Source organism: Mustelus asterias, unplaced genomic scaffold (genome assembly GCF_964213995.1).
Source record: "Mustelus asterias unplaced genomic scaffold, sMusAst1.hap1.1 HAP1_SCAFFOLD_124, whole genome shotgun sequence".
NCBI classification, from domain to species: Eukaryota; Metazoa; Chordata; class Chondrichthyes; order Carcharhiniformes; family Triakidae; genus Mustelus; species Mustelus asterias.
Genome location: NW_027590162.1, coordinates 140492 through 154460, shown reverse-complemented (window position 1 = coordinate 154460; position 13969 = coordinate 140492).

Here is a 13969-nt window from a genome sequence, read left to right as displayed (position 1 = left end):
TCGACCCAATCGTAACGCAGTGTCCAATCGGAATGTGCCGCTCGTGCGCGACTCGTGCAGCGTCACTCCCAACCCAGCGTCATTGCGTCATTCAATTCGATCCGGAGCTGAAACCAATGAGAAATCAAAGAACTTGTGGCCGAAATAATCCTTAAAGTGGAACCGCTCACAGAATTATGGTTGTCCAATTATAATTATTTGATGGCAGTTAAAGCGGCAAAAGGACTGCGGAAAGTCAGAGGATGCAAAAGCTGAACCCCGCGGGAAAGGAAGGAGGAAATAAATGAAGGGAACAGGTGACAAAAAAGAACTGGGTGGAAGGCAAGCAAGAAGCAGCGGCGTTTAGAGAGGGAATTCCAGAGCTGCGACCCAGAGAGCTGAAAGTGCGACCATCACTGGTGGAGTGAACCAAGAGGTGGAGATGCCGGCGTTGGACTGGGGTGAACACAGTAAGCAGTCTTACAACACCAGGTTAAAGTCCAACAGGTTTATTTGATAGCAAATACCATAATCTTTCAGAGCACTGCTCCTTCGTCAGATCTGACGAAGCTTATGGTATTTGCTACCAAATAAACCTGTTGGACTTTAACCTGGTGTTGTGAGACTTCTTACGGAGTGAACCAAATCAGGGATGCTCACGAGGGCAGAATCAGAGGAGCTCAGATATCTCAGAGGATTGTTAGGCTGGAGGTGATGAAAGGGAGGAAGAGCTGAGGACATGGAGGGTTTTGGAAACACGGATAAGAATATTAAAATTGAGACATTGTTTAACCACGGGTCAGTGTTTGTCACTGAGCACTGAGTTGATGCATCAACGGTATTTGGAGTAAATTCAGATTTAATGATGAGAACTCAATTTGCAGCTTTCTGGACACAGCAGCACAATAAATCGCATTAGAAGTGGACTACATGGCCCCTCAAGCCTGCTGCACCATTCAATAGGATTATGTTTTAGATTCCCAAACCACAGAATCTTTCCAAAGCAGTAACAGCCCATTTGGCCGATCAAGTCTACACTCCCGTATTGAAAATTGCACGCTGTCCAATACCACTCTCCCGCCTCATAGCCCCAGAGACCCGGGTTTGGTCCTGCCCTTTGCTGACTGTGCAAATTTTGCACATTCTCCCCCATGAGTTTCCTCTGGGTGCTCTGGTTCACTTCCATGGTTCAAAGATGTGCAGGTTAGGTATATTGGCCATGTTAAATGTTCCTTTAATTTCCAAAGATGTGTACATTAGGCACTGAATCGTTGCAATTTTTACACTTACTTTGAAATTTTCTCCTCGTTCTTGATGAACTCATGACTGGAACATGAAAATCTCTATCAATGAATCCCTACATTGCAAAAGATGGCCATTCGGCCCATTGAGTCTGCACTGATTCTCTGACCTGTCCACATAACCTCACATATTTACCCTGTTAATCCTCCTAATCTAAACATACTGGGAGACATAAGGGTAAATTTAGCATGGTAAATCCACTTACCCTATCAATGGAATGTGGGAGAAACCAGAGCACCTGGAGGAAAGCCACATGGACACAGAGAAAATGTGGAAAGTACGTAAGTCACTCAAGGCCTGAATTGAACCCGGGTCCCTGTCATTCTGCAGCAGCAGTGGGAAAGCCACCCTTCTTGCTCTTCCAAAAGACCATAAGACATAGGAACAGAATGAGGCCACTCAGCCCATCGAAACTGCTCTGCCATTTTTCTCATTCCCATTCTCTTGTCTTTTCCCCATAACCCCTGATCCCCTTATTCATCAAGAATCTATCCATCTCTGCCTTAGAAACACTCAATGACCTGGCCTCCACAGCCTTTTGCGGCAAAGATTTTCACAGATTCGCCACTCTCTGGCTGAAGACATTCCTTCTCCTCTGTTTTAAAGGATCATCCCTTTAGTCTGAGGTTGTGCCCTCTGGTTCTAGTTTTTCTTACAAGTGGAAAAATCCTCTCTGTGTCCACTCTATCCAGGCCTCGCAGTGTCCTCTAAGCTTCAATAAGATCCCACTCATCCTTGTAAATTCCAACGAGTACAGACCCAGAGTCCTCAACCATTCTTCATACAACAAGCTCTTCATTCCATGGATCATTCTTGTGAACCTCCTCTGGACCTATTCCAAGGCCAGCACATCCTTCCTTAGATAAGGGGCCCAAACTGCTCACAATACTCCAAATGGGGTCTGACCAGAGCCTTTGCCAGCCTCAGAAGTACATCCGTGCTCTTGTATTCTGACCCTCTCGACATTGCATTTCCCTTCCTAACTGCCGACTGAACCTGCACGTTTGCCTTAAGAGAATCTTGAACAAGGACTCCCAAGTCCGTTTGTGCTTCTGAGTTCCTAAGCATTTCACGATTTATAAAATAATCTACGCCTCCATTCCTCCTTCCAAACTGCATAACCTCACACTTTTCCACATTGTATTCCATCTGCCACTTCTCTGCCCACTCTCCCAGCCTATCCAAATCCTTCTGCAGCACACCTGCTTCCTCAATGCTACCTGTCCCTCAACAGGTCCTCACAGGCTTCTTCCCGTAAGGAAAAATACCCAACCTCTCAATCGATCTTCATTGCTACAAACCTTTATCAATGGAATCATTCATGTGAATATCCTTTGCACTCCCTCCAAACTTCGACAAGTGTGGTGCCCAGCACTGGACTCAGTGCTCCAGGTGAGTCCTGTCTAGTGTATTTAAAAGCTCAACATGATCTTCTTATTCATGTATTTAATCCTCCAATAAAATGTAGGATGCCATTTGCTTTATTAACAGCTTTCCCAACATGCTCAGCCACCTTTAATGACTTTTGTACTTAGAAACTGAGATCCCTTTTTTCCTGCATTTCATTCAGAGTTTCTCCATTTATTTCTCCACAATCTCAAAATGAATCAACTCACACTTCTCTGCATTGAACTTCATCTAGTTAGGTGATTGACCCGCACAGGTGCCCGACTGTGGCAAATTGGGGAATTTCACAGTAACTTCATTGCAATGTTAATGTAAGCCTTGTGACTAATAAACTTTCCTTTAACTTTACTTTTCTGTACTTTTACTTCATCTGCCACTCGTCTGCCCAGAGGACAGCAATGGAAGCGTTCACTCAGCATTTACACATTGTTCTGAGCTCTAGGATCTCTCAGCCTAATTCACTCAGCCTTTCAACATGGAAGAACCTCCTCATTCCAGGGGGCAATCGAGTGAACCTTCTCTGTACCGCCTCTAATGCAAGCTTATCTTTTCTCAAATGTGGATACCATAGCTGTTCACAGCATTGCAGATGTGGTCTCCATAAACTCCTGTACAATTGTAGCAAGACACTTTTCTTCATCTACTCCAATTAACTTGCAATAAAAACAAACATGCCATTTGCTTTTGTGATTGCTTTAATGAATAATCCAGATTGTGCTCCGAATTCTCCTCAACATTTTAAATCCGTCACATTTCAACCCCTCCTCAGCTCTGAAGAAGAGTCATAGGTACTGGAAGCATTAACTCTGTTTCTCTCCCGATAGATGCTGCCAGACCTGCTGAGGTTTCTAGCATTTTCTGTTTTATTTCAAATTCCATCTCTCTGCCATCCTCACCTCCTTGTAGACACATATTTGTTATTTTTTAACTCTCCCATTCGACTTAGGCCACCAACTGTCGTGTCATTTAATCATTGCTGCACTTCTCCTTGTTTAGCAAAGACAAGAGAACAGTTCCCACTCGATTCAGTGATGAGTGATGAATGAGAAATGATGTGAGGAGTTGTGACAGAAAATCAACATCTCCGCCTTCTCCCTGGAATCCTGCACATTCTTCCTTTTCGGAGAACAGTCTAATTCTCTGAGGGCGTTTCAATTGAATCTGTATCCACCACACTCTCCAGCAGTGCATTCCACACTTTAAACACTCACTGTGTGAAAAATGTTTTCCTCGTCTTCCTATTCCTTCCTTTGCTCATGATGTTCAATCTGTTCTCTCTCATTCTTCATCATTCCACGAATGGGAACAGTTTGTCCCTATTCACTCTGTCCAGACGTCTCATGACATTTAATACCTGTAAGTGGAACCCCTGATGGGGTGGTAAGATTTTTAAACCAGTCGACATGAAGGCATTGATAAAACTAGCAGCGTTCAGTTAAATGACTTTTAAATACATTTATGAGCTAACAAGAAGCAATGTGAGATGCAGTAATTGATTCAAACGAGTAATTATGATTGTAAAACACACATGCTGATATTTTGAATGGATTATTATTGACTTTAAGGAAGTTAACAGTTGGCAGTAAACCAATCTCGAAACATTAGTTCATTTCACTCCTTACAGATGCTGCCTGACCGGCAGAGATTTTCCAGTATTTTCTCTTTTGGTTTCAGATGACAGCAACCGCAGTAATTTGCTATTATTTTAGAGTTGTACTATTGCACCTCATTTAGCGTTGTAGGACTGAGAAACTCACTAATGAAATTGATTAGATACATTGGAACTGTTTTCCTTTTACTTTTCATTGTCTCTCTATAATTTTCCCACCAGAATGAATCACTTCACAATTCTCAGCGTTGAATTTCATCTATAAATTGTCCACTCATTCCGTCAACTTGTCCATGTCCTTTTTGAAGTTTCACACTATCCTTCTCGCAGTTCACAATGCTTCCAAGTTTCACATTATCCACAAGTTCTGAAATTGTGCCCTGTGCACCATTAGCTCTGTCACTAATAGATCCTGGTGCATGTTCACAGTGTCTACACCTTGTGTGCATACCAAACTGGTTTGGGGCTTATAACAGAAAAGAGGAGCCAATGCAGATACCTGTCTGCATATTCCACGTAAATGTTGCAGAATTGTAGTCAAGTGGTTTTGTTATCATTGTTAATAGGAAGTAGCAGAGAATGGTTTCGATCCATCGACCTCTGAGCTATGGGCCCAGCAGGCTTCAACTGCCCCACTTCTGCTATGTCAAGTCCAGCTTCACCTACCCCCACCCCACCTTCACCCCTACCTCCCCCCCTGCCTCCGCCCCTCCCCCCCTCCCCCCTGCTCCCCCTCACTCCTCCCCTCCCTCTTCCCCTCCCCCTCCTCCCTCCCTCCCCCCTCCTCCCCTCCCCCTCCTCCCCCTCCCCGTCCCCCCTCCTCCCCTTCCCCCTCCCCCTCACCCTCCCCTGTCCCCCCTCCCCCCGCTCCCCCTCAGTTCTCGCCCTCCCTCCTCCCCCTCGCTCCTCCCCCTCCCTCCTCCCCCTCCCTCCTCCCCCTCCCTCCTCCCCTCCCTCCTCCCCCTCCTCCCCCTCCCTCCCTCCCTCCCTCCCTCCTTCCCTTCCCCTCCCCTCCCCTCCCTGTCCCCTTCCCCTCCCTGTCCCCCTCCCTGTCCCCCTCCCCCTCCCCCTCCCCCTCCCCCTCCCCCTCCCTGTCCCCCTCCCTCTCCCCCTCCCCGTCCCCGTCCCCCTCCCCCTCCCCTCCTCCTCCACCTCCCCCTCCTCCTCCCTCTCCCCCTCCCGTTCCCCCTCCCTCTCTCTCTCCCCCCCCCCTCCCTCTCCCCCTTCCTCTTCCCCTTCCCCCCTCCCTGTCCCCCTTCCCCCTCCTCCCTCCCCCCTCTCCGCCTCCCCCTCCCCCTCCCTCTCCTCCCCATCTCCGCTGCCTTTCAATGTAGCCAGTCAGATATTAACTTCCACGTTGTAGTTTAACACCAGCACCAGTGTCAGGAGGCTCAGTCTGGACACAAAATTCCACTGCATAGCACCAAGACTGAAGGGACAGAGAAATACACGCACAAAAACAGCAAAAGAGGTTGCTTGTACACGTGTATGGACGGTCACGGAATTGATCACTGATGTTTTAAATGCGTTTTCTCGTGTAAATATGTTTGTAAATATAATTCCTGCCATGTACCTGTGCTCTCTGTTGTTCAAAGATGTTCACTGTTGTTGTGCAAAGTATTTCACTCTTTTTCCTGCTGTGCTCTGTGACTTAGAGGTTTACAGCATGGAAACAGCCCCATCGGCCCAACTTGTCCATGCCGTCGAGTTTTTTTTACCACCGAGCTATTCCCATTGCTCATGTTTGCCCCATACCCTCCAGACCCATCTTACCCATGTAACTATCTCAATTGTTGTTGAGAGATGATTTCTGCTGTTGTGTAAGATGCTCCCCTGTTGTTGTAAATGTGTTTCCAGCTGTGTAAATGTTTTTTTTCTGTTCTTTTAATATGTCCCCTGCTCTGCAAACGTGTTCTCTATTGTGTAAGAAGATTCTCCGTGAAGATGTTTCTGTCAGTAAATTTTTGTATGTTGTGTTAAGATTTTCCCTGTTTAGTGTAAAACTCTTGCATATAAAAGTGATTCACTGCAGATCGAAGTTTTCTGGGGAAAAGAGAAGCCGATGTAAATACCTGTCTGCATCCTGCACCGAAAAGTCACAAACGTTCTTGTCAAGTCGTTTCATTATCAGTGATAATAGGAATAGCAGAGGATGGTTTCGATCCATCGACTTCTGGGTTATGGGCCCCGCACGCTTCCGCTGCGCCACTCTGCTACGCCAAAGGCTGTCTGTCTATCAATGTAGTCAGGCAGATTTTCGCCCCTGTATTGTTTAATACTAGTTCCAGTGTCAGGAGGCTCAGCCCCTGCATCACACCCAGAATACAACAGAGAAAAACACACAATAGCAGTAAGCTAAATTGTCTGGACATATAACGACAGACAAAGGTGATGGGAAACCGCATGACACGGAATTGGAGAATCTATCACTATATTTCAAGGAATTTTCTGTTGCAAATACATGTTTGCAAATATATTTCCTCCTGTGTAACTGTGCTCTCTGATGTTGAGAGGTGTTTTCTGCTGTTGTGCAAAATGCTTCCCTGATGCTGTCAATGTCTTTCTGATTGTATAAATACGGTCCATCTTGTGTAATTTTTAAAAAATGCTTTGTTAATATATGCCCTGCTCTGTAAACGTGTTCCCTGTTGTGTGAAAATATTCTCCGTGAAGATGTTTTCTGTTCGGCAGAAAGTTAATTATCTGGTCTCATGATGTTCCATATTGGGTTAAAATGTCGCATGTTGTGTGAAGATGTTTTCTGTTCTTGTATAAAACACTGGTTAAACTGCAACTGGATAACGATCGCCCAATTTCGACTGCATTTTACCCTCTGTTAGTGAATGTGATTTGCGGATTCATATTGTATCCAACAAAGGCACGTGAGTGAGATTTGTTCTGTATCTGTCTGTCTCCAGTTGTAGTTGCGAGTTTTTTTTTTGTTTTATTCATTTCGAGAGGGCATCACTGACGAGGCCAGCATTCATTGCCAATCTCTAACTGACCTTAAGAAGGAGGTGGTTTGCTGCTTTATTGAACTGCTGCAGTCGCTGAGGTGTCGGTAGAGCCACAGTGCTGTTAGCCAAACAGTCTTTCAGGATTTTGCCACTGCGACAGTGAAGGAGCCGCAATGTATTTCCAAGTCAGGACGGTGAGTGCCTTGAGGGGGAGTTTGCAGTGCTGGTGTTCCCATGTATTTACTGCTGCTGTCCTTCGAGATGGTAGAGGTGGTGGGTTGGTGGGTGCAGTCTAAGAAGAGGAGATGAAGAAATATTGTTCCCATTGCCAGAGGAGAGAAAGATGGTTTTTAATGTGCTGAGTGTTTAGAACCTGGAATGCACTGCCTGGGGGGGCGGGGGGGGGGGGGGGGGGTGGTCGAGGCAGCATCAAATCCGGGTTGTCAAGGGAGAATGGGATCAGCACCTGAAGTGAAAGGATTTCCAGGGTTTTGAGGCAAGGACTTGGAAAGGGATGAGCTGAGATGTTCTTGTACAGCCCAGCATACAGGCAAAGGGCCGAATGCTCTCCCTCTCTCTGTTGTATCTATTCTAAGATTCTATATGTATTGTTGGACTCATTCTGTATCGCTCTCTCTCTATCTGAGAAACTTTGCAAATCTGTACATATTCTACCCGGAAGATACCTAATTGAAACTGGGCCTTTTGTTCTAATTAGTATATGATTCCACACGGTCCTCTACTCAAAATCTTCAACGGAACATCATCTGCTTACCTCTGAAATTCATTCTCCAACGTCTCATTACCTCGATTGCCCTTTAGTACGTCTGTGCTCGTCGATTCAAATGCTCCAGGTAATACCAACTTCGAAGTTATAGAACAAAGAACAAAGAAAATTACAGCACAGGAAGAGGCCCTTCAGCCCTCCAAGCCTGCACCGACCATGCTGCCCGACTGAACCAACACCCCCTACCCTTCCGGGGACCATATCCCTCTATTCCCATCCTATTCATGTATTTGTCAAGACGCCCCTTAAAAGTCACTACCATATCCGGTTCCACTACCTCCCTCGGCAATGAGTTCCAGGCACCCACTACTCTCTGTGTAAAATATCTGCCTCGTGCATCTCCTTTAAACCTTGCCCCTCGCATCTTAAGCCTGTGCCCCATAGTAATTGACTGTCCCACCCTGAGAAAAAGCTTCTGACTATCCACTCTATCCATGCCTCTCATAATCTTGTAGACTTCTATCAGGTCGCCCCTCAACCTCCGTCGTTCTAGTGAGAACAAACCAAGTTTCTCCAACCTCTCCTCATAGCTAATGCCCTCCATACAAGGCAACATCCTGGTAAATCTTTTTTGTATCCTCTCCAAAGCCTCCACATCCTTCGCGTCGTATGGTGACCAGAATTGAACAAGTGCGGCCTAACTAAGGTTCCATAAAGCTGCAACATGACTTGCCAATTTTTAAACTCAATGCCCCGGCTGATGAAGGTAAGCATGCTGTATGCCTTCTTGACTACCTTCTCCACCTGCATTGCTACTTTCAGTGACCTGTGTACCTGATCCCTTTGTCTATCAATACTCATAAGGGTTCTGACATTTACTGTATATTTCCTATCTGTATTAGACCTTCCAAAATGCATTACCTCACATTTGTCCGGATTAAACTCCATCTGCCATCTCTCCGCCCAAGTCTCCAACTGATCTATATCCTGCTGTATCCTCTGATTGTCCTCATCGCTCTCCGCAAATCCACCAACCTTTGTGTCGTCCGCAAACTTACTAATCAAACCAGTTGCATTTTCCTCCAAATCATTTATATATATTACAAGCAGCAAAGGTCACAACACTGATCCCTGAGGAACGCCACTTTCCACTGCTACCCTCTGTCTTCTTTGACCAACTACATGTCGGTCAACAGCGACAGTTAATGTGCATTTTTTCCCGCGCTACTACAGTTCTGTATTGCGGCCAGTGGATGGCAGCACACTCTGGTAGACTGAAGTTCAGACATCAGAGAGGGACACAACAGACAAGAATTGTTCACATTATATTGAACCCGGGACGGAGGAATTTAGAAATACTAAATCTGTTGGCCGTATCTTTTTGAAATCTACCACGACGCTGCTTTCCTCTGTAATGAAATTAAATCATTTAAATTATATAAATCAGTAAGGCTATGCTTTTTACGGAATGTATTAGTGCCGGTTGGCATTATGTTTTGAACGAAGTGGCATTTTGAATCACTGTTGTTTCGGATAGTAAGAATTGAATATCCAGCCTGCAGTCTGCATTGCACCTTTTGCTTGTACAGTGATCATTAAACATTTAGCACTCCGACTTTCCTATGTATCTTCATCCGACAACATTTCCCTGCTCCGTCTCACAAGGCAGTCAACGTCACACCTCCACTTTGTCTTTTGCCCATGGGAGGCTTATCGTGCCCAGTCCCCATTGTGTTTCACTTTGCTCAGTTATATTGCCCAGATTGCATACAGTTCCAACTTTTCTATTCTCCATTAATAATAAATGAATAAATAGAACCATCCCTTGATTAAACACTGTAAGCTTTGAGCGGGTGAGTTTCATGAAGTGCTGTGTGTGATGCCCGCCTTTATGCTTCTGTACAAATTCAGTCAAAGGAAAATTATCCAAATGTATCTTCAATTCTCCTTCTCACTCACAATGAACTGAATGGGTTATAGATACAGATTCAATTGCAGCTCTAAAAGATAGAGAATGGATTTACAAATTTAAAATCCAAGGGCGACATCAATGCCTGGAGTGGTTATCAGGCTGTGGCCACTAGAATAACAATGCGCATTGTCAATTTGGATTATTCAAAATCATAGAATGGCCCATCCATTGTGGATGAAAGGAAACTTTAAACTGTGCAGCTGTGCTGTGCTTCAGGAATTTGTTTTCCAGAAATCTCCATTAATCAAAAAGTTTGCCTCATCCGCTGAGCACTTCCAGCATTTTCTGTTTTTGTTTCAGATTTCCAGCTTCCAGCTTTGCGTTGTGTTCTGTGCAGATGTTTTGCTGGAACAGGGAACAGGTTCTGATCAGCCCTGTGGCAGATAGAGTAGAACGTGTCTCCCGACTATCAAGCCTGCGAGATTTGACTCCAAGCTGTACAGAAGAATGAGGAAGAGAGAGAGGGAGGATCATTCTGTGATGGACACATTTCCTGTATAAAAGTGTGTATTTCCACAACTGTCTCAACAGACATAAGATGTTCCAACACGAGTTGCAATCAATGAAGTTCCTCTGAACAGTTCTTGACGTTTTAACTACGAGATTGGTGAAAATACGAATTGTTTCTACGTTGTCAAAAATCCATATATGGACAAGTAAAGTAAACTTCCGTCACGCAGCTCTGTGGCGCAATGGAAAGCGCGTTGGGCTTCTACATGATAGCAAGTTAGCCATTCAAAGGTTGTGGTTTCGAGACCCACCAGCGTTGGATTTTGGGTCAGATTCGTGGCAAACAGTTTGCTGCTTCAATGATGTGATTCAGCTTCCTGCTCTGCCAACTCTCCACGCTATTTCTGTTGCCTCGGCTCCCAGGGAAACCACTAACTCGAGAATAAATCACAAACCCCGGGGGCTTTCTTTAAGTTTGATACAACGTTCGCTGGTTGGGTTAGAAATAGTAGCATCTTTTTCAATTAGATATTTCACTTCTTTTGGAAGATAAAGAGGATTAAAGAACACACACACGCAACAACAACAACTTACAAATAACTACACTCAATAAATGAATATCAGTGCCCTGCAACCTGGTGGTGTTATTCTGGTGTGTCTGCTGCGCTTGTCCTTCCAGGCTGTCGTAGTCATTGGTTTGGAAGCTGCTGGCAAAGGAGCCTTGCTGAGTTGCTGCAGTGCATTGTGTAGATGGTGCGCACTGCTGTAGTGGAGGGAGTGAATTTTTATGCATGGGAAGCGAATGAAGTGGGATGCTTTGTCCTGGATGGTGCTCAACTTCTGTAGTGCTGTTCAAGTTGCATTCACCCAGGCAAGATATCTCAGGAAACCAAGTGCTCCTGTTTACTCCCACAGTCCAAAGATGAGCAAGTTGGGTGGATTGCCCATGCTCGATTGCCCCTTGATCCCGAAGGTGTTTGTATAGGTAGATTAGCGGGGTGGATGCGTGGCGACGCGGGGATAGGTCTGTGTGCAATTCTCTGTTGGAGAGTCGGTACAGACTCGATGGGCAGAATGGTCTCCTTCAGCACTGTTGGGATTGTATGATTGTAAGGCCATTCGACTGTGTTAAAAATTCCCTGAGGAAAAAAAAATGGAAAGTTGTATTTGTAGAATTTACAGCATTGGCTTTATTGCAGATTATTGTTTTTCTGCAAAATGATGAAAATACCTGATCGAGTAAATAAATAGTAGATATATTTGTGGGGAGTCTCGAAACATGTTTTTGTTTCATCTTTGTAGATCATCCACTGTAAAGGTAAAGACAATATTGACTAGCAAGGATGGGACATTGTGACTTGCACAATTGCACTGATCACTTGAAAGGACTCAAGGCTCTCGCTGGGATTTGATACCGAGATCTCCTGTTTACTAGGCTTGTGCATTGCTCTATTTGCTCAAGTCAACAAAGACCCAATTCCCGCCCTACGTGTTCCTTGCAAGAAGGTGCTAAGATTGAGAGGTCTGAGTAACGTGAACAATGCAATTGGAGGCTTTCATCCTGGCAACAGGAATATTTCTCCACAGCTGCTTTCGGAGCTGCTGAATATTTCCAGCATTTCCTGTTTCAGATTTTGTGCCTTCATTACAGGAGTTAATTTACTGACAACACAAAACTTGTCTCTTGGACACAGCACCAGACAGAGCTTTTCTGTGATGTTCACACAGACAGGTTTACCCTTCACTTTCCGACACACGTGCTTTAAAATCGGCTGTTTTCACACTGAGCACCCTGCAGCATTGCCTTCAAACCTCACCCCACCCTCCACCTGCCTTGGAAAAACAGCCAGTTTAATCATGGAGCGACGCACTCTGGACATGCTCTCTTCCACCGGCTTCCGTCGAGAAAAAGCGACAAAAGTCTGAGGACAAGCACTAACCAACTAAAGAACAGTTTCTTCCTTGCTGCCATCAGAATTTTGATTGGACTTATCTTGTATTAATTTGATTTTTCTCTACACGTTGCTGTGACTGTAACACTACATTGTGCACTCTCCTTTCCTTTTATATGTATGGTATGCTTTGTCTGCATAGCATGCAATGAACATTACTTTAACTGTCTATTAATGCATGTGACAATTATAAATCAAATCAAATAAAATCAAAGAATATGACACAGATATAAAGGTAAAGTCGCCGTTGTTGCCAATGCCCAGAGGCTGCTTTCCCCCTCAATGGGGAGAGCTTACTCGTGGTGATTTAGCCCAAGTGCTACCACACCTCATGCGGAGGGGCAATGCTGGGAATATCTAATGTGCGATCTAATAATACATCTGGATTTTGTTTGCAATAAATTTGTATCAACATCTTGACTTCATTTTTAAATCTGAGGATAATGTCCGACTCTAACAACCTGTCCTGCCACCTTCAATGATTTATACACAGGTTCACACATTTCCCGCTTTCCCTGCATCCCGATTTGGAATTATACCCTTTATTTTATATTGCCTCTTTGCGTTCTTCCCATCAAAATGAATCACTTCATTCTTCATCTGCCATATGCCCCCCCTCCCCCCCCCCCCCCCCCCATTCCACCAGCATGTCTGTGTCCTTTCGGAGTTCTACTGGAATTTCTGTAGCTCTTTTAACAACCACAGGACTTCCCAAAACATTTCACTGAGTTTTTGAACTGTCTGTTCGACGACGTCAGAAATAACCATGTGGGGATTCGGAATAACGGCTCCTGGTGTGGCTTTGTGGCGCAACCCATAGCGTGTCATGGTTTGGTGAGACATTCAAAGGTAAAGTTTAAAGAAATCAGCTGTTCATAAATTTGCAGGCGGTTACAGCTGCGATGGTCGAGTGGTTAAGGCGTTGCATTTGAAATCCAATGGGGTTTCTTCGCGTAGTTTCAAACCCGACTTGCAGCGAGTGCGTTTGAAGCTGTTCATTCTCTTTGATCACTTCCAGAGGGTTGGTCACTGCCTGAAAAAATGATCGCTATTCCTATTGGATTTCGTGAAGGTATCGACGAAATGTTGGAAAAGAAGACAATGAGAAAATCTATTTGATTTCTATCTTTTGGGAGCCGATCGTGGCTCTGGGAGAGGAAGGGGTGAGGGCAGGGGTGAGGGCAGAGGTGCGGGAGATAAATGGGACATGGTTGAGCGCCCAGTCAAACACCGAGGGTGGGGGTGGAGTCACCCTGGTTTCAGGAAGCTGGAGTCCATATCAGGAGCGCTGCTTTGGAAAGAGGCATCAGGGGAACAAATGCGACTGAGGTTCAGAAGCTAGGAGAATGGGGATGGCGTCCTGACAGGGAGCGGGGAATGAGGATCTGTACTCGACGTGTGAGTCAATCGGGTTTTAATTACAGGTGGTCAGTCTGTGTAGAATTGGAGACAGAGAGGTCAAGGAAGGGTAGGGAAGTGTGAGAGATGGACCATGTGAAGGTGCGACTGTGGAAATTGGAAGGAAAGCAGCTATTTTTTGTCGAGGTGCAGACGAGAGCAGGACGCGGCACCGATACAGTCATCGATGCAGCAGAAAAAGAGATGATTGTTGGG